The following is an 18628-nucleotide window of genomic DNA, read 5'->3' as shown; positions in this document are numbered from 1 at the left end:
TCTTTGTTAGCCAAGCCACAAAGCATCTACAGAGCCTAATTCATCATGAAAATGCCAGGATGCCTGACAGCTGACAGACAGATGAGCCCTCTAACTTGCTCCCTCTCCCCTCATAGAGGAGCCCCTTTGATATGACATGTCTGTTCCCCCTGGACAGAGTAACTCGTGCAGAGTGGTTGTATGCAAGAGCTTAGCTCAGGAAAAAGAGGACAGATTTAACACAAAAGCCTTCACAGGATGGCTGGGAATGTGCTGGGTGAAGGAAACTTCTCATCTGGTGTAAGGGAGCATTTCCACACATTTTCCTTCCTCCCCACTGGTAAGGGATATTGCTTTGCTTTCCAGGCCTGCAGCCCCCGTGCAAGGCACCAGGCTCTGGCAGCCCAACCTGGCACGTGCCCAGGCAGTGTGTTCTGGGACCTGCCATTCCCAGAAAGCCCAGTGCTGCCACCTGGGACCTGGGCCGTGCCATCCCACCTGGGCACTGGAGGAGCATGCCCTGGCTGTGGCACAACTGCATGAGCAACCCAAGTCCTCCTCCACCTCTAGTGTCAAGGATTATGGGTTCAGCCTTTCTAGGCATCAATCTGCTACTTGCTTTAAAATTAAGCCTGTGCTTAAGTGCTTTATAGGACTAAGGCCAGAATACTCTTTCCTGCAAAACTGAGCCCTATCTTTTTACATCCGTAATGTTAGCTCAGTCTTTCTGCCAAGCAAACCGCTTTTCCCTGAGTTTTATTTTTCAGGATCAAGCTCAGTGAGGGGTGGGGGTTAACCTAAAGCGGCCTGATTGCCATGTATGTCAAAGGCATTTTCTACTGAAAAAAAAGCTATAAAGTATGCTCGCTTTATTGGTCCTTAACTCTGCAAGGGACAAGCAAAGCAGCACCAAGATAAGTGAAAGTGAGATTCTCCCATTCAATCTGTGAAAAAACAGATTATAAGCAAGTGAAAAAGTAAATGAAAATAATACCAAGTACAAGTACATGGCATTACATAGCTTATGCTTTCAATATCTAAATTTTCTCTGTATGTTTTAAAAATCTAAAACTCTGTAAGACAAAAGAAAAAGGGAAAAAAGGGAGTACTTGGAAAAATACTTCTGAAGCAAAAGCATAAAAAAACCTCCCTCCAAATCACTCAAAACATAGAGATTATTCTTCTAATCATTACCAATGTGTTGGTGAGAAATGTCTCTAAAGTTACTGGTCCTTGGCAGCAAACCAGTGAGGCACAGACCTTCTTGTTCTCTCCCCAACCTTTCATAAACATTTTACAAATAGATGATGGACACAGGGAAAACTGGAACCACTCAGACCTTACAATGACAAGCTGATGTTTGTGGTCTTAGTTTCCCATTAGTGCACAAAGCCAGCCACTACAAAGAAACACAAAAGCAAAATAAAACTACTTTTTTTGGCTACTTGGCTGGCTTTATTACTTGGGTCACAATTTTTTATCATTGCCTCCCAGGCATCTCATGGGAGGAAAGGCTGTGATCTTAAAGGATTTTGACACTATTATTCCCTCGCATCTCACCAAACATTTATCCTCTCAGGACTATCTTTCTACACAATTCTGTATTCACTGTCACTGTAGAATATTGTTCTACTACACTGCTTAGCCTTAATTCTCTCTGCTGAAGTTTGACCATTCATAGTGAATGAGAGAAAAAATTAGAAACAAAGAAGAGAGTCTTGTGACTCTGGCAGACAAAGGTTGTCCTGGTTTATATAGCTGCACCTAGGCCCTTGTGAGTGATACACCTTCAGGGTTTCCGATATGAGATTTTGTGCCTGATTCACAGAGTATTTGGTATTTCCATTATGTATCTGTCTTTTGAAACCTTTTGGTGTCATCCAGGCTGCCAGGTAAAGCAGTCCTGAGTCCAGGTAAAACATTTGGTTGTGACTGACATCAGTATGTGGACATAAGATGTTTTCTGTGCTGGGGAATCAAAACTGTCCTAGACTAGAGCTATAATAATGCCAAAGTTTAAGTACTAGTAGAATTAATGGAAAAGGAAAATTTATCCACTGCTTCCTGGTGGCAGGGGAATTGTGACCTTAGTCTCCTGAAGCAAAATGTTGGACACATTATTAGCATATTACCAAGAGGCTCAGGGTTACGAGACTAAGATGATGTTGCAGAGTACTGATCTTGCAAGGGACTGTTTGTGGTTCCTCAAACAGCTCTTCTGCAGTAATCCACAGTGGAAAGGCAAGTGGAGGGCTTTTACCTCTTGCCAACATGAGCTGGCTTTTAGTGTCTGGCTGCAATATGCACACCTCAGTGGTGTTATCTCCTAATGCTCAAATACAGAAGGGGAAAAAAGATCCAGCATGCTATCTCTGCTGATAATGAATTCAAGGAAAACAATCTCTGAATCTTGAGATTGCCAGGTGAGCTCCCCAACCCAATATGAAGGAAGATAAAATTATATCTAGCTGAAAATTCTGTATAACTCACATTATAACTATGTACATATTATGCCAACCACCAGATATCTGCAACTGAATCTACCAGAAAGTATACACAGGTAACAAATAAAAGAAGTTATTCAACTTAACTACTATGTATCAGACCAGAAACTGTAAATGTTCTAACATGGGCATGCAGCAAGTGCCTCCCACTTCAGAAACACTGTTTCTCCATAGCCTCAGAAGACTGGAGGAGCTCTTAGTCTATCACACTTTTCAATATGTCCACATAACTCTAAGGATGCAGTGAAATACAGATAAAGCAAGGAAAATCAGTAACAATCATTCTACTTGAATAGTTTGCAATTTTAAGGTGTTTGGAGTAAAACGAGAAAAAGCAACTCTCATTATTTTTCTCATAAAATTACTACAAGAAAAAATTAGGGAGAAAGTCAAGGTGGGACCTGTCAATATTCGATGGTTTAATATCTGACTTTCCAAGAAGCATCTGGTAATAGTTCGTAACTATGCAACTTCACAGTAGCATAAACCACCATCTATTTCTGATTAATGCTATTATCTTTTAGAACCAACTTCACTGTAGATCTAAGATAAGCATTTAGAAAAGCAGACTGAAAGTGGGAAGTAGTCTCAGGGGAAAAAATACTAAACTCCTCTCACCAATGACAAAAACTCTCTTTCTTCCCTTATATTTTCCCAGAGTAGTTTTCCAGTTCTTCAGCAGCAGAATGCACAGGCTTACCTCCTTCACCACCACCTCCTCAGACTTCCCCTGTCGTATCACCATGATTCCAAACATCAGTCTCACTCTTGCAGGCTTCAGACAAAAACTTTCATACCTTTCAGTTAGACTTTTTAGACTGAATCTTTCACTTTTCTCTAAGAAACTGAAATTTGTCAATAACAGATCCTCACTCTTCTTTTCTTACCCAACCTAGCACTTTCCCTTAGTACTTTTGGCTTCTGCTTTGGTTCTGCATCTTCAGTATTGAGTCTATTCTAAACTGAATTACAATTGCACTGTAGTATTAAACAGTTAATAGATCACGCAGTTGCCAAAAAATTCAGAGAAGCACCATAAAGTTGATAAGCTAGAGGTAAGAATGAAAAGTCTTATTTAGAGATGAGGACAACTACCAGACCACAAGTGTGAAAGGAGAGGCCTGTAACTATGTAAGTATAGTTTATATAAATACAAAAACTAGAGTGATGTTACTGGCTCTGTCCTTTATTTCAAGTCAGATTGTTGAAGTTAGTTAGATGGACTGGAAGAGGTGGATATAACAAGAGTAGACAGAGCTACTCCAAATCTGTTGCCAGTTTTCTATGCACTGAAACCATTGACAACTCAAACCCACTCAGACAACTCCAAGCAGAAGGCAGCTTCCTTCCATTTCTGCAAAAGGCGGCAAGGGACAAAACTGAAACTGGGACACATGTTTATTTCTGAATATAAGGGATAAGGTTTAGCATATACATCCAAACACTTAGCCAACACTGACACTGTGATCTGTGATGCACAAGAGTCATTTCCACAATGGATCAGCAAGGCCGGGAAGTCAGCGATTCTTTCCCAGGCAAACGTCACTGTGTGTATATATATTATTTCTCCATGCTTAATCCAAGCACTTGCAATTTGGTTGTAACAGTTCAAGGGGCTCAAAGCACATGAAGGTGTGCATAGACCAAAGCCACAGCTGACAGGAATTGGCACTGCAGTGCTTCAGCACTTGTACTCGCTAGGATCTGGCACACAGCAGGTTCACATTCTTTGAGCACTTCACATGCTCTGATGAATTTCTGTACTAAAAGATTAAAGTTTCAAAGATGGACAGACAGAGACTTAGGCTTAACCTGCTCTGAAGAACTTAGCTGCTGACTTCCCTCTTGTTTTTAATATAACTTCTCTGGAGTCTGATGTCAAAAAAAGCACATAATTATACCAAAGAGCAGTGATGAAAAATTTTCATGAGTTCACATGCAGTGGGGAGGAATATGAACAGGCTTTTGTAAGTGTATTACATTTCTTATGAGTTGGAAATCCCAGGTCACTAAATGTAGTCTCAAAATGGAATCGTGGATGTATTATATATTTTCATAGTTAACTATAATGAACAAACCATTCCTTTTTAGTTTCAGAATATGATAAATGTCAGTTCAAATAATCATCATAAAGAATTAAGCTTACGGTGAAATTCAGAGTCTATCAATGGAGCAGCTTCCTGACCTGATCCTGCAAGAAGCTGATTCTTCTTAATTCCATCAAGGATGAAGCCTCAGAACTGAGGGCATATCCTGGGCAAGCTTAGACAACAGGAGGAGTATAGATTATGTAAAATTAATGATTAAAGCTTATAGAGTAATGCATCACATATCTTGCACAAAACAATGCAAAATGCTTTTTCGTAAAATGCTCTGAACCGATTAAAGAGGGAAAAGGCAGGGCAGAGCCAAGTGGGCCAAGAGAAACTTAACAAAGGCCCTAAAATCAGCGGCCACGAGTGTGAAAGGGTGTGTGCTGTCATTTACACACTCCAGTCCTTCCCTAGCTACCAGCAGCAGATAACTGCACACCTAAGAAGGTTAGGCTGAGTGTTCAGGAGAATTCACAGCCAGAGCAGTTCATCCGAGTCTCCTCTAGCATAAGCAAAATATGGTTAAAACCAGCTTGAAACGGTAGAATTACCCAAATAGGGCAGTCTAGGGGGAAGGGAGACAACATTGATGTTAGGAACTCCACACCCACCAACCCAAACTAACAAAAAAAAAAAAAAAAAAAAGAGAAAGACTTCTCCAGAGGAGTGAGTCCACCTTGACAGTTAGGTGGTGTGACACCCTTCCCCACAGGGCATCATGGGGAATGCCTTCAGCCTTACTGGAAAAACCATAGCGCTGCAGCCACACAGCACTAAGGGAAACCACTGACTAATGTGCAACCACAGCAAAGGAAAATAGGATATTGCTCTGCTTTGGTAAACTCACGTGGCCATTTACAGCACCATGTAGACTTAAACACTTTCCTCCAAATGCAGCACAGCTGTGTTTATAAGACAGTATTCAGGTTGCTAAGCCTGGTTGAGAAGACCTGTAAATGTGGCCATGCTGCACCAGGACAGGAAGGAGCAAACCTGGGCCCGGGAAAGGGGGTAGGAAGGAGGCTTTTTAGTTTTTGTCTGTCTGTCACCATCCAACCCTATTTTGATTGGCAATAACTTAGTTTTCCCCAAGTTGAGTCGGTTTTGCCCAAGGTCAACTCACCACAAATATCTTCCTCTGATTTGTTTCACTGGCACATGTTTGGAAACTTTTGTTTGCAGTTCTGATTTTAGCAACTGCGTTCCAACTTTCAGTACAGAAAAATCAGCAGATAAAAATCCATCAAGCTGTTCAAGTTCCTGGTCTGGTGTCATATAAAAGTGCGACAGCAAGGATTCATACAGAAGCGCACAAATATTATCTCCCTTTGCCTCCACAGAAGGAAGCAGTGTCGCATTTGCTTATTAGAAAAAAAGGAAAAGCAGTGTGTAATTAAAATGATACAGCAAGCGTATTTAGAATAAAATAAGAACCAGGGGTAAACTCTATATATTTAAGTAACAGCAGCGATTCCAAACAAACCATCTTACTAAGTGAAGTTTTTAACAAAAAGTATTGACTAAATGAGAAAGAAAACCAAAGACAGAAACATAGATGTCTCCCTGAAAAGAACCAATGGACCTTCCAAACAAATATGTGCACATCTTTGAAAAATTCTACTACGGCATCATGTGAGCAAACAAGTATCCTTCAGTAAGGGCACAATGATGGACAGAAATATCCCAATTTCCTCTTCACTATCCAGACAGACTTCTGCTCCTCAAATCATTTTCCTGTGTATCATATTTTCCTATCGCCTCCTGCCAGTGCAAGACACAAGTGCCCCTGTACTCATCTTTCAAACTGCAGTCCTGACTCCACTCTGACTATATAGAACAAAGTAGAGATTTGAATACTTGATGAATACATTTTAAGAATTATTATATATTCTTCTCTTTCCCCTATCCTCCACTCCTTACTAATATTTCCAGTAGTAAACGCCCTCTAGGGAACTCAGCAGCAACTAGACCCACCTCTAGGAAAATGAGGATTCACGTGTTGTGATGGCTTTACAAGCGCATGAGCTATAAGTCTACAACAATAGCAACACAAAATTTCATAAGAGAGGATTAAAACTATTTGGTCTTCCAGAAAACGACTACAGGGGGTGGTATAGAATGGAGCAGGTTTGCAAAGAAATAGAGGTTGAAGCCACCAATATCTGATTCAGGTAAGGAGAAGAGAGGCTCTTACCATTGTAAAAATCCAAGCTTTGGAAGTTGTCTTAGTGACTGCTAGTATCTCGGATGAAAGTTGCAACTGTCAAAATGCTCAAGCCTCGTCCTGACTTGAAAAATCAGATATTTCATGGTATGTCCGGTTAGTGACATAGACAAGCAAACACTTGAGGTAGCTAAGCCACTGCTTAAGTCACAGACAACAAAATCTGTAGATCTTTCTTTCCATGCAAAAGCCTAATATTGCTCTGAGCAGGGTCCCCTTAAGAGGAAAGAGATTGCTCAGGGGAAGATGCCTACTTGCTCTGTTTGGTCCTACGGCTGCAGGAATCACTTGGCTGCTGCATATGAAGGGTGCAGCCTCAGAAAACTCACATCTTTCTCCCTAGGACTGAAATATCTAAATGAAAAAGCACATCATCTCCTCTAAATGCAGGTACAAGAAGTTCAATAACTAGGATTTATTGTTCCATTTCTCTTTACATAGTCTGTGTCAACTTCTCTGGTTCATATAGACATAGGAAGACTAGAAAAAGTCTGTGAAGTAAAGATTTTGTGTAGATGGACTAGAAGAAAACAATATTTTTAAAATAAGTAAAGCTTCATTACAATAAACAGAAGTCTAGAGAACCACAATAAAATCATCAGGGACTTTCACCTCATCTACTATAGAAGAAGGGAACACATACCATAAGTCACCAGGGTCCTGTTTCCAAGCGGTGCCCTAGGTTCCTTCACATAAGCTGGCTATTTTAGCCCTGACCCAGGCCAGCCCCACATGCCAATGCTGCTGGCTGCCTAATGCCTTCCTCACACAGCTGGAAACGCTGGTAATGATAATTTTATCTCCATTATTCCAGTTAATGTTAACCTAACTACATAATTCTTCTGGAAAAGATGCAAACAGGAGAGGAAAGGAAAGGTTTGTACTCGAATCAAATACATAATTTTTCCCAGTAGTATACAAGACTGGGTTCTTCACAAAAGGCAGCCTCTTCTATGGCAGAAGGAGACAAGAGAACCAACCTTGCTTTTCACCCTAATCTCATTTGCCCATCTAGTGTCCGCAGAATGAAGCCTTCCACTCAGGTTGCAAAATTGAACCTCTTTTACCCTGGTTCCTGGTTCTTTAAATCCTTTCGATGAAGCTGTAACAGCTGAGGACGCCCTTATTCTCTATCTTACCCTTGTACTCCAAAAGCCAGAATTTTTCAGGCTTTCTCCAAAGCTAATGCTTCTGTGTCTCCCAGACCATTTAAACACTTTGTTTTCATGGCTTTTTCTTAAAGACTGAACTATGGCACATTAGGAGGCAACCAGCTCTTACATTATGAAACATTTGACAAGTGAGGACATACTTTTATGTTCTTTCAAACACTGAATCCACAGCCTAAGCTGTTCAGGAGGAAAAAAAAACCACTCCAAGTAAGGAAAGATGGAAGAATTAACACACATCTTTAGCTGGAGATCAAAAAGACAAGTCCCCAAGCTGCTTGTAAAACAACCCTACAGCACTAAGCTTGTGTGGCATTTCAACAGCTAAAAAGATAAGCAGGGACATGAAGAGAAAGATCTACAAGTTAATAGACTAGCACCCAAATGTCTTGTTGATAAAAATAGGACTAGAAGTTATTTACAGAAAAATCACTTTTAAAAAACCAATGCTCTAAGTTTCTTAATAGTTCAGTTTTTATACTCAAAGAAATGTATCATTATTAAATATTCACTTCTGATGGTTTTGTTTGAGGGTTTGGTTGGTTGTTTTTTTTGTTTTTTTTTTTTTTTTTTTCCCAAAAATCTAATTACGTTAAATGCAAAATCAGTCAAAAACCTTCATAACTAATCCTAAAAAATGAAATAAATTTGGGAACATTTACTGTTTAAATTGGCAAATCCTCTACTGGCAACCAAACAGTTAAAGAAAAAAAGGGGGAAAAAAAGCCTTAAGAGACTCAAGAGAATTAGCTGTTGCTAAAACAATTTTATGGTCCTTTCCACTTCACTGGAGGTAGTTTGTATGGCTGACTGGAATCTATTCAATGCTGTCAAACATCTAACACTCCCATAGCTAGACGCCTTACAATGAATAACAAGCAGCCTAGCTGCCAATACGCTAGACCTGCATTTTTTACCAGGGACTGGACCCCAACCCAGCAACACTCTAACTTCATTGTTTGATGCCTTGTTAATTTATAAGACCAAAACTTAACCACAACAAACAGAAGTGCCAAAATTCCAAAGCACTGCAGCTACAAAATCCACTATATTTAATAAATGGCAATACAGAAAGTCAGGGTCGTAAAAAAACCTGCACATCTAATTTCTCTTTTGTAGTTTAAATTGATTTTGTAATAGAAAATAACACTCAGTTTCGGCAGGTGTCTTACACAATCTAGGGAGGCTTACAATAGGTGCACAGAATAGCATAAAAAATGAAGTAGAAACAATGAATAAAGAATACACAACTCTTGTTGAAACACTAAGCACATCATCTGTCATCTTAAGTATCATCATTTCCATAAATATTATCCCAACCATTGATTGTCTTGCTCAGTATTGTGCTACAAGCAAAATCCTGGACTCTCACCATATTTATGTCCTTCATCTTTCAACTGTAATAATGGTGAAGCGCTGACACCAGAATCATATTCCAAGTAAGATAGAGAGTGTTCAGTGACAGCACTGTCTCTCTGAAATTATGCCTGTGCTATCTTGGCAGGTTTATGATTATGGCTTTGATAGGACTTCTATTCTGTAGTTTGCATCCTGCCATCAGACCCGCAGGGGCACACTCTCCTCTTCATACAGCATTGAGTTAAAGTCAAACAGGACACAGATATTGTGACTCAAGGTAGACTCTTTAATGTTTTCAACTTCAGGGTGAAAATGAGAGCAGCATTCTGACCATGTATTTTACACAGGTTATGACTTTGGGTTTTGCTTTTCATTATTTTTTTAATAAAATTACACTTGGCTGTAGAGTTCCCAGGAACTAATTCTCTAGGAACCAAAAGGTGCTGAAAAATTTCAGAGCCTCAGTTTGGCAAACAAAACGAAGCTAAGCAGCCGTTTTGAGAAAAAGTGGTTATATTGTGCAGACACACAGCCCCCTGACGAAAACTAAATTCAAATCAATAGTAGACCCAATAAGCTCATTCTTACTAAATAAAAACAGATGCTACAAGAACTAGCTTTTTAGAACTGAATTAATTATCCACACCCTAAAAAAGATGCAGGTCCATTTGAAGGAGTGAGAAAAAAGCAGTGGGCTGTGTATGTTAACATTTGCACATGTGCTTGTGTATGGTTGTGTTAATCTTTATAGCACTTAACGTCACAGAGGGGCAGGTTTAACACTCCTGCGGTGGCCAATAACACTTGTTTCATCAACCATGCACTTTTAAGCATGCATTTAGAATTAGTATCAATGGTGTATCATTGTTTTTGTTAAACTTAAAGAAGAAAACAACAATGAAGTAATAAAATGTACTTTCTGGAAATCTATCATCTTTTTAAATTATTTTTCTTATATGAAGATGGTTGCCATAATGCAAAATGAATAATAAGTAATGAATTTTTTACTACATTGTTTAGGCCTCTTGCTCTGAAAACTGGTTACTATTTCTTGGCTTTATATCTAACCTGCTATCCTTACTTTCTACATTTGGGTAACTTACTGGCTGTACACCATACATTAGCATATGCCTATGCAACTTAGAAAAAAAACAGATTCATGCAGAATTTCATCTGTTTTGGATCAAAATGCATGCAAAATCTCCTGAAAACACTCGCCTATATAGCAGCTTAACAGCATTTCTGGGACCACAAACACACACAAATATCTGACACGTTTTCCACAAACACTTTGGCAGTAAGACTAGGCCAAACAAGTGTATCTCAATTGTAAACAGAAAAAAAAGACTGGTGCCATGATCCCTCTCAAAGACAGAAGCCTTTTTCAGAAGGCAGCAGCCCCAAATCACTATCATTCCCAAAACTTTAATCACAGTAGTTAACCACAAACTGTTAATCACCATCAGAGCTGGTCTCAGATCAAAAGCTGGTAAAAGGCTACATCCATCAATTCCATTGATATGAATGTTTAGCATAAAACTTTCAGGTTACATGTTTATACAAAATACAAGATTTATGGAATGGAAAGTAGAACTTTGAATACTGCTCCATCAGGCAGAAAAGAGCTTTTTATCTTACTACAGATTAATGACTTGTTAATAGTGTGGTTAAGCGCTATCAGCAAGTCAGCAGTCAGTTGGAAGGTAAGATGTGACTTGTGATGGAATTCCTGTGGGTATGAAGAGACATGCACATCCAAATGAATGATCACTTCTGCAAAAGCAAACTTAAGGCTCTACAATTTATGCTAAGAATTTGGTTTTACTACATGTTTAATCAAATAACATGACAGCTGGATAATTCCCAGTAAATATCCCTCAGAAACAACTCAATTGTAATTATACGGTGGGTTTTATTCCTATTCTGGTTGATAATAATTTAGGGTTTTGGAAATATATGTTTTTCATTTTAACCTACTTCATATTGACATAAATAACAAATTTCAAGCAGTTCTACCACTAGAGATGAGATGATCCTTAACACCAGGAAATGAGGCTACTCTTTGGTATCAAACATCTGCATGAACGAGAACTGTCATTAACCAACATGGGCCAGAAGGGTCCCTGCATCCCCTTAAAGAGCTGTTCAGGACTACAGGAGCTCTAATTCTCCAAAGGATTTTTGTAACAGATGGGAATGAGGCAAATGCATTAAACAATTTACATGATTATTTCCAGAAATACTTCTACAGTACTCAAGTGTCAAAATGCTTTTAAATCAAGCAAATAGCACGTGGGCAAGACTTACAAAGCTGACTACAAGAATTAGATGCTTATACTCCATGAAATTCAGTTGATTGTAGACATATAGTTTCACTGCCCATTTTAAAAAATTCATTCATGACAGACGGTATCTTAATGAGTATAAAGCCGAAGAGAAATAAAACAAGATTTTAATGTAGACATACTTTTATATGTCTTATACCACTGTGAAAACCATTCTTTTACCTTTTGCACAGAAATTATGAGGTTTGCCTTCAGTGCAACTCACCAGGCTTCTGAAAGGTCTGCCATTGTCCCTGGATTCATAAAGGATTTGAGCGTGATGTACATTCATGTACTTTGGTCCATGAGAACAAAATATACAAGGTCATGCCTTCAATGTAAGTGACTGTCATTCAAGATCACATCTGCAAGAACGAGCAGTACTAAATCACTACTAGGGCAACCATTCTGGCTCCTTCAATATCATTTACAGATACCTCTTCACAGTCAGGCATTTCCTCCATTTTCTGTTTTCAGAGGGGGTTTCCTGATAAGTGCTTAGAGAAAGCAAAAAGTAATTTTAAATAACATTTCTCTTGCAAATATTGCACAAACATAGCTTTCCCTGTACATTTTCACAGTTATTTTCAGCAATCTAACCACAAGGAATTTAATATACTGTTTTAACCTCTGCTAAGTATGGTTCTTATACTTATTGACAGCTGGTGTTGATCATTTGAACTGGAAAACTTACAGGAAGGAAGCACCTGAGTTCAGCTCTGAGGGTTCTCCAAAGTCTCCGGGAGTGTTTTATGATACTGTTCAATGTCTTTAATCAAGTAGTTCATTACTGGCTGGCAGAAACTCTTTGTTGCTGTGAACTCACTCAGCACAAAGTTATTTTGTTCATAGTACTGCCATTTCCTTTTCAAATTTGTTAGGTTACTGTGCATCAATCTCCCGCTGTTCTAAGTCTGGCAGCCTTTTCTCTAAGCTTTTATTATCCTAAAGGTGACCATTTTAACAGATCTCAAGTCTTTTTGTTTCTCAGGACTGGTTTTTCTTCTCCATCCCTAATGATTTCAGACCACCTAAACTATTTTCTGTAAGCCTGCCATACACTGCTGAATTTTTATCAGAAAATTTGTGGCAAGATTTTTTTTCCCAAAGATCACACCCTGTAAGTTCTGGCTCAAGCCCACCACAGTAATGTGGGCATTCCAGTATACACCAAGTATGTTCTTTCACCGGCAGATGCCCCTTTTCATCCTTAAACTGAACCTAGCAAATATCTACATAGCTTGCTTGTTCAATACCAAAGGTATTATATGCTGCTTCTTAGCAGGGGTTATTTGTTCCAGTTAAATGCAACGTTAAACAAACCTTTGCAACTTCCAGCTGGCTAAGGATATGTGTGGAGCTGCATCCTATGTGCCTGCAAAGGACACAAAGTCTACCCTCAGATAGCTCTCAAAATGAGGTGCTGTTGCAGTACAGAACTCAGAACTGGGAAAAAAACACCCTGCATTTCTAGCTCTACCTCTATCCCTGACTTCTTTTTTAATACTACTGAACAAATCACATGAGCTCCCTCCATTTTTTTTTCAAGATGACACCAGAATACAGCTATTTCGTAAGAATACTGCAAGAACCAAATACTAGACATTCTTCCAGCGCTTCTGTCTTCTCGGACTCCTTGTTGCCCCCCCCAGCCCTCTCCAACTCTACCAGTATTTCCCATCTTACCCACCTATAGGCTAAATACCTCAGATAACTACATGCAACCACTTTCTTTAGTGCTAAGTACCATACAGTGGTCAGCAAGAGCAATTTCAGAATCAAAACATTAATGATGACGTAAAAAAACATGACAGAAATGGGTTTTAAAATGGCTTCAGGGAAGCAAGTTTAGAAGCCAGTGGAGAGTCATGGGCATGCATTTTATGACTACCTACTTTGCAAAAGGAATAAAATTTTTAAAACCACTGATGAGAGAAGATTGATGGACCAGCCACCAAGCACAACCATCCACCTATAAGTATTTTGTGTTGATTTTTTTAAATTGCTCTAAGTTCTAATTTGCTGTTAATTCTATGTAATTTGCATCCCCATCTCCCAATTACATGCCTAATTGCAAGTGATCATAGCAGATGTGGTTGGACAAGCGTGGAAAGCCTAACTCCTTTGTCTTTTCTTCATAACCAAGGACAACAGCCCATGCTACAAGCTTTCACCTTCTCATGCCTTCCTTGCATTTCTTGAGCTACACAAAACTTTTAACAAATACCAGTCAAATGATCTGCCAGAAATAGGCCTCAGATGGTCTTTTTCATTATAACCTTAAACAAATCCACTTTAAAACACAATCAGTATTTAGTAGACTTTTTCTCAATATTACCCATCCTGCCCTTGAAGGCTTCGCAACTTGCGGACAGACTGTCATTGATTTCTTTGGGATTTTTGATCAGATTTTTTTCTCTCACAGTCACTAATTCTGTTCTTCCCAACACACCAGAAATTCCTAGCATTGCGCATCTTAAATATCCCTCACTTCTTGCGTTTGTCCTGCCTCTATCTGCTCCTCTTCCCAAAACTCATTCTTCTATCACTTTTTAATATCACTTTTATCATATTGGTAAGCTTGTATCCAAGTTGTTAATTGGCTCAAGGCACAGATCTTTCTGCTTTCTCTTAATGCCTAATCTCTGATCATATCCAGGTTTTACAATCCCTGCCAATCAAGCCTTTTATTAGCTTTTGTTTTTATAATCAAGAAACACAACATGTCGGACTTCGTCTTGTATAATGTTGTCCATTCTACCAATATTAGGCCTGCAGCTTTTTACATTCTCTTCATTTCATACATTTTCAGCTATTATTAAGATAAGTACTTTATGCTTATGAACTTCACGAAGCAAGAACAATCCAGAGGAATATATGCCTTCCCACATTCCAAATATTTCTGCTAACACACATCACTTTGCATTTTCTACCACATGGGCAGGTAGGCAGGTTTCACAAGAAGCCACATGCAGAGTAGAAGTTATAGAAATACCTGGGAAAGTGTTTAAAAGAACAATGGGTAGTTATGTGTTCAAATTCTATTGAGCTGAAGTAGAATTCAGACCATAAAACGTTTCTTCTTCGAAAATCTTGCCTCTGCCTTGCCCTTGACAAATGGAGCCCTAATACACAGCAACATTAGCAGTACAGAATTTTTCTATTCTAAAGAGTTATTTCCATGTGGCCTCACTGCTCTTTGAATTAAGGCATAGAAAAAAGCACCAAATATCAGGGTTGGCAGCCTCACACAGCTTGCTGCTGAAGCATGACCCAATGACTGCAACTGATACACACAGTCCCTGCCAGCCACCCATACAGCACCATGCCCGTTTGTGGAACAAGTAACCAATCACCATTTCCAGAAGTCCAGAGGGGACCCAGGATCACAGGCCTTACCACTGTGGGCAAATGCATCTCATATGCTTAGATAATCTACACAACGAAAGAAGCATCCTTTAGCTATTAGGCCTCAGAACACCGACACAGGGAAGCAGCATATTCTATCCTGCAGAAGAGAGAAGAAAATCTGTGTAAGCACAAATTGCTAAAACTAACAGGAAATCTGTACCTGAGCAGGGCATTGACTCTTGAGCTCCCGCCTGTCCAGCGGGAAACCCATCCACAGATGATGGGCACCTTTCAGATCTAGACCAGGGAAAATCAGTGCTACTCTGCAAGCAAGATAATGGCCAAAACTGCATCAATGGTATATGTTCCGTATCTGTGGAGATGCAGATTTGTAGGTAGTGGGGCCGGACAGATTCTAACCATTTCTGATCCAACAGAAATCTTCCCTGCCTCATAGATTATTCTTTTTCCAATACCTGTCCCCATTGAAGACCCTTGGTCCACTGGAGGCAGGCTGCAAGCAAACCCTCACTAACTCTACACAAGCAACTAGAACACGACCTTACTGGGACTTGACTCCAGGGAGTACAGGCACAGACAGCATTTGTTACACTACCTGGTAATACGCTTCCCCAAAGTGCTCATGGCCAGCACATATTTCAAAACTGCCCCTCCTCCTCCTTGCATTTTAGTTGAGGGTATTTTATTTTCACTTTGAACAGAAAATAAAAAATCAGGGATGATGCACAAAAACAGAGTTTGGAATGCAGCAACATAGTAGCCTGAATACATGAAAAATTAGACCAGCTTTAAAACACAAAGACAGAAAAAGAAAAAAAAAGCAAAGATAAAACGTCTCAAAAGTGATAAGGAAAGGTGAACAAACTTGGCCTCTGTAGCTGGCACCAAGAAGCAGTCAGGGCTCCTCCCAATACGAACAACAATTAGATTCCAGCAGACAAACCAGAAAGTAATGATTATGATTGCTGATGCTGCAGACTGTGGCTGGCCCGCATTAGGTTAAGTAAGCTGGATGCAGGCCAGTATCACTGAACAAATGGCATAGCACATTCTGGAGGAATCTGAGGAGAGATTACTAATATCTTAAAGCTGACCTTTCACACATGCTATCCCAGCAAATCAGGCAATTCTCCTGGCTATAATGGACGAGATCAGCAGAGGCCCATCTCTTGAAGTTATGCACTCTACATACAAATAGTGTTTTTTTTTTTTTAAATTATAATAATTGACTGCACCTCATTTGAGCAAAGTACCCTAAGTGCTGTATTGGTTTATTTCAACCCTTCCCCCTGTTTTAAAGAAAGCATAATCTAACTTTCCATTATACATTATCATCCAGGCAGACAGCAAGCTAAAAAAGAATTCTGATTTCTAGCCATATTGTCTATTAAAAAATGTAAAACGTTTCCTAACAGGGCAGGTGCATTAATTAAGACTGCCTTAGGATAACAGCAAATTACTCTGCTTTCTTGAATGAGTTTTCCATAGATTATTTATAATTGAATGAAACCACTTATAGCATTTGCAATGGAAACTGTACATAATTTAGGCATTTCCACTTTTGCAGAACCTGAAGAGCATACCACTTGAACAGAAAAAGGTCTCTACATTTTTATGAAGGGAAAAAAGGAGGTCATATCTTTTCTAAAAATTTTCCCATAAGTAAAACAAGCAGTAAATACACTGTGTAGAAATCCCATCAGTGCGGCCCAAAAGGGCCCTAGTGTAACTGAGAATCAAGTGACTGGATTCCGAGAAGTTGGAAATCCTGAAGCTGTAGATTGAACTCCTTTCTGTTTCTTCAGAGAAGGAAATACATCTTAATTAGGCTCAATTTTCTAAATAATGGTTATCCTCTGGACTAATCAGTAAAGTTTTAAATCAGTATCAGACTAAATGCTTGTTCAAATAGTGGAACGCGCTCTGTCTTCAAAACATAATCCTACCCTGCTGACAGCTGAAAGGCTAGAAGACTGAAGGTAACACACACTGGCATATAGTTTTTATTCTTGAACAGAAAATGTCCTTTGCTATCCTACAAAGCAGTCCCTAAAACAATCTTCTGTGCACAGAGATTTTGCTAGTGAGAGAACACAAACAGAAAAAAGAATTAATGTATTTTCCAACACAACAGTGCTTTCCGAATTCTTGCTGAATGGAAGAAGGAAAATGTTTAAAGTTGCTACTAGAGAACTAAGAAAGACCTAAATAAAATTATTTTAATAAACATTGAAGAAAATCCTCAGCCGGAAAGACACTTGAGAGAGAATTCTACTTCCACATCAGCTAAAAGCAATAGAGACATTGACTTAATCTGTAATTACCTAATACTCACCTGGATTATGAATTTTACCCCACTAGTAAGCTAAGCAAGTGCATATGAATTAGGAGGCTGACAAATGCAATGCAGAATTATGTTTTGGCATTTTGTAACATGCTGTATATATTGCAGGAAACATCTGTAAGATCACTTTTGCTGCTAGTTGTCAGAAAGCTTAACTTTATTCCTAATTACTTCTGTGTAATCAGTAATGAAGCCATGCGATGATTTAAGGTGTCTGTCTATAACCTGATAAAACCAACATATATAAGAATAGCATACTTTTATTTTCATCTCCCTTCCAGACTCACATAAAAATAACATCTGAGTGAAAACTAGAGCAGATGCAAGAAAATTGTTCATTATGTGTTCTAGGTTTCACACTGCTTTATGGGACATGTGATGCTACCAGCTAGACATTAGCATGATGAAGACTTGCTGTTCTCCAGTGCACATAGACTCCAATGCCTACCATGCATTAACCAAAAACCTGGACAAATCTTTTCTTAATTTTTCATGTTTACCCTTGATGTCAGATAAACCAGCACACACAAGGGTCATTGATGAGAAGTACAGGAAAAGCTGAGGCAATGTGAACTGAGATAACTACAAATATCAAGTGAAAATTTTATCAGATTAGTAGAAGTGGATGGGTTGGTTTTGGGGTTTTTTTTTTTATAATCTACATGTTACACTGACTGTAAGTCTCTAGCTCTATCAGGTGTTCTAAATTGAAGAGAGCTATGGTATTAGGTATCTTGGAAGGTTACAAGCATAGAGGCATTTTTCTCCTAGTAAAATACTTCCTTAGTTTAGAATACACTCTGCCATAGCTTCTTTCTGCAAACTCTTTCAGGTATTTTTTTCTCTTACATAATATGGTGACCAGAGTTCAGCACAGGAATTAAATTTTTATATCTGTGCATTTCCTTCTCATTTTTTCTCTGCAAGAATTCCTTTACTTTCAAGACAGATAGATCTATCTGCATTTCTTAGATTAGTCTTTACCCTGCTTAAGGCCACACTGCTACATTTTTTTTTCCATTGACAGTCGTGTTGAACTTCATACAGATGTAGTCAGCTGCATCATTAGTCATTTCAATAATTTCTGGTCTAATCTTCAACACCTTGAGAGAACACCTGCCAGTCATATGCTGCTATTATTTATGAGACAGCTCTACCATTCTAATTCTTTCCTACTTAACCTACTACTTACAAAAATGGATCCACTTTAAGTGTATTTTTATCCTTCACTTACATAAATGCTGTCAAATAAGTTTAACT

The 18628-nt window shown here is 38.9% G+C and overlaps 1 protein-coding gene across 3 annotated transcripts in view; it reads right to left on the bottom strand.

Annotated features, from left to right (window-relative positions):
* Positions 1–18628, bottom strand: part of LOC142059951 (glypican-5-like) — a 390210-nt gene that overhangs the window by 281160 nt on the left and 90422 nt on the right. The window lies entirely within an intron of this gene.

The sequence above is a fragment of the Phalacrocorax aristotelis genome, chromosome 7 (genome assembly GCF_949628215.1).
Source record: "Phalacrocorax aristotelis chromosome 7, bGulAri2.1, whole genome shotgun sequence".
Taxonomy (NCBI): domain Eukaryota; kingdom Metazoa; phylum Chordata; class Aves; order Suliformes; family Phalacrocoracidae; genus Phalacrocorax; species Phalacrocorax aristotelis.
This window is presented reverse-complemented; position numbering and strand designations above follow the sequence as displayed.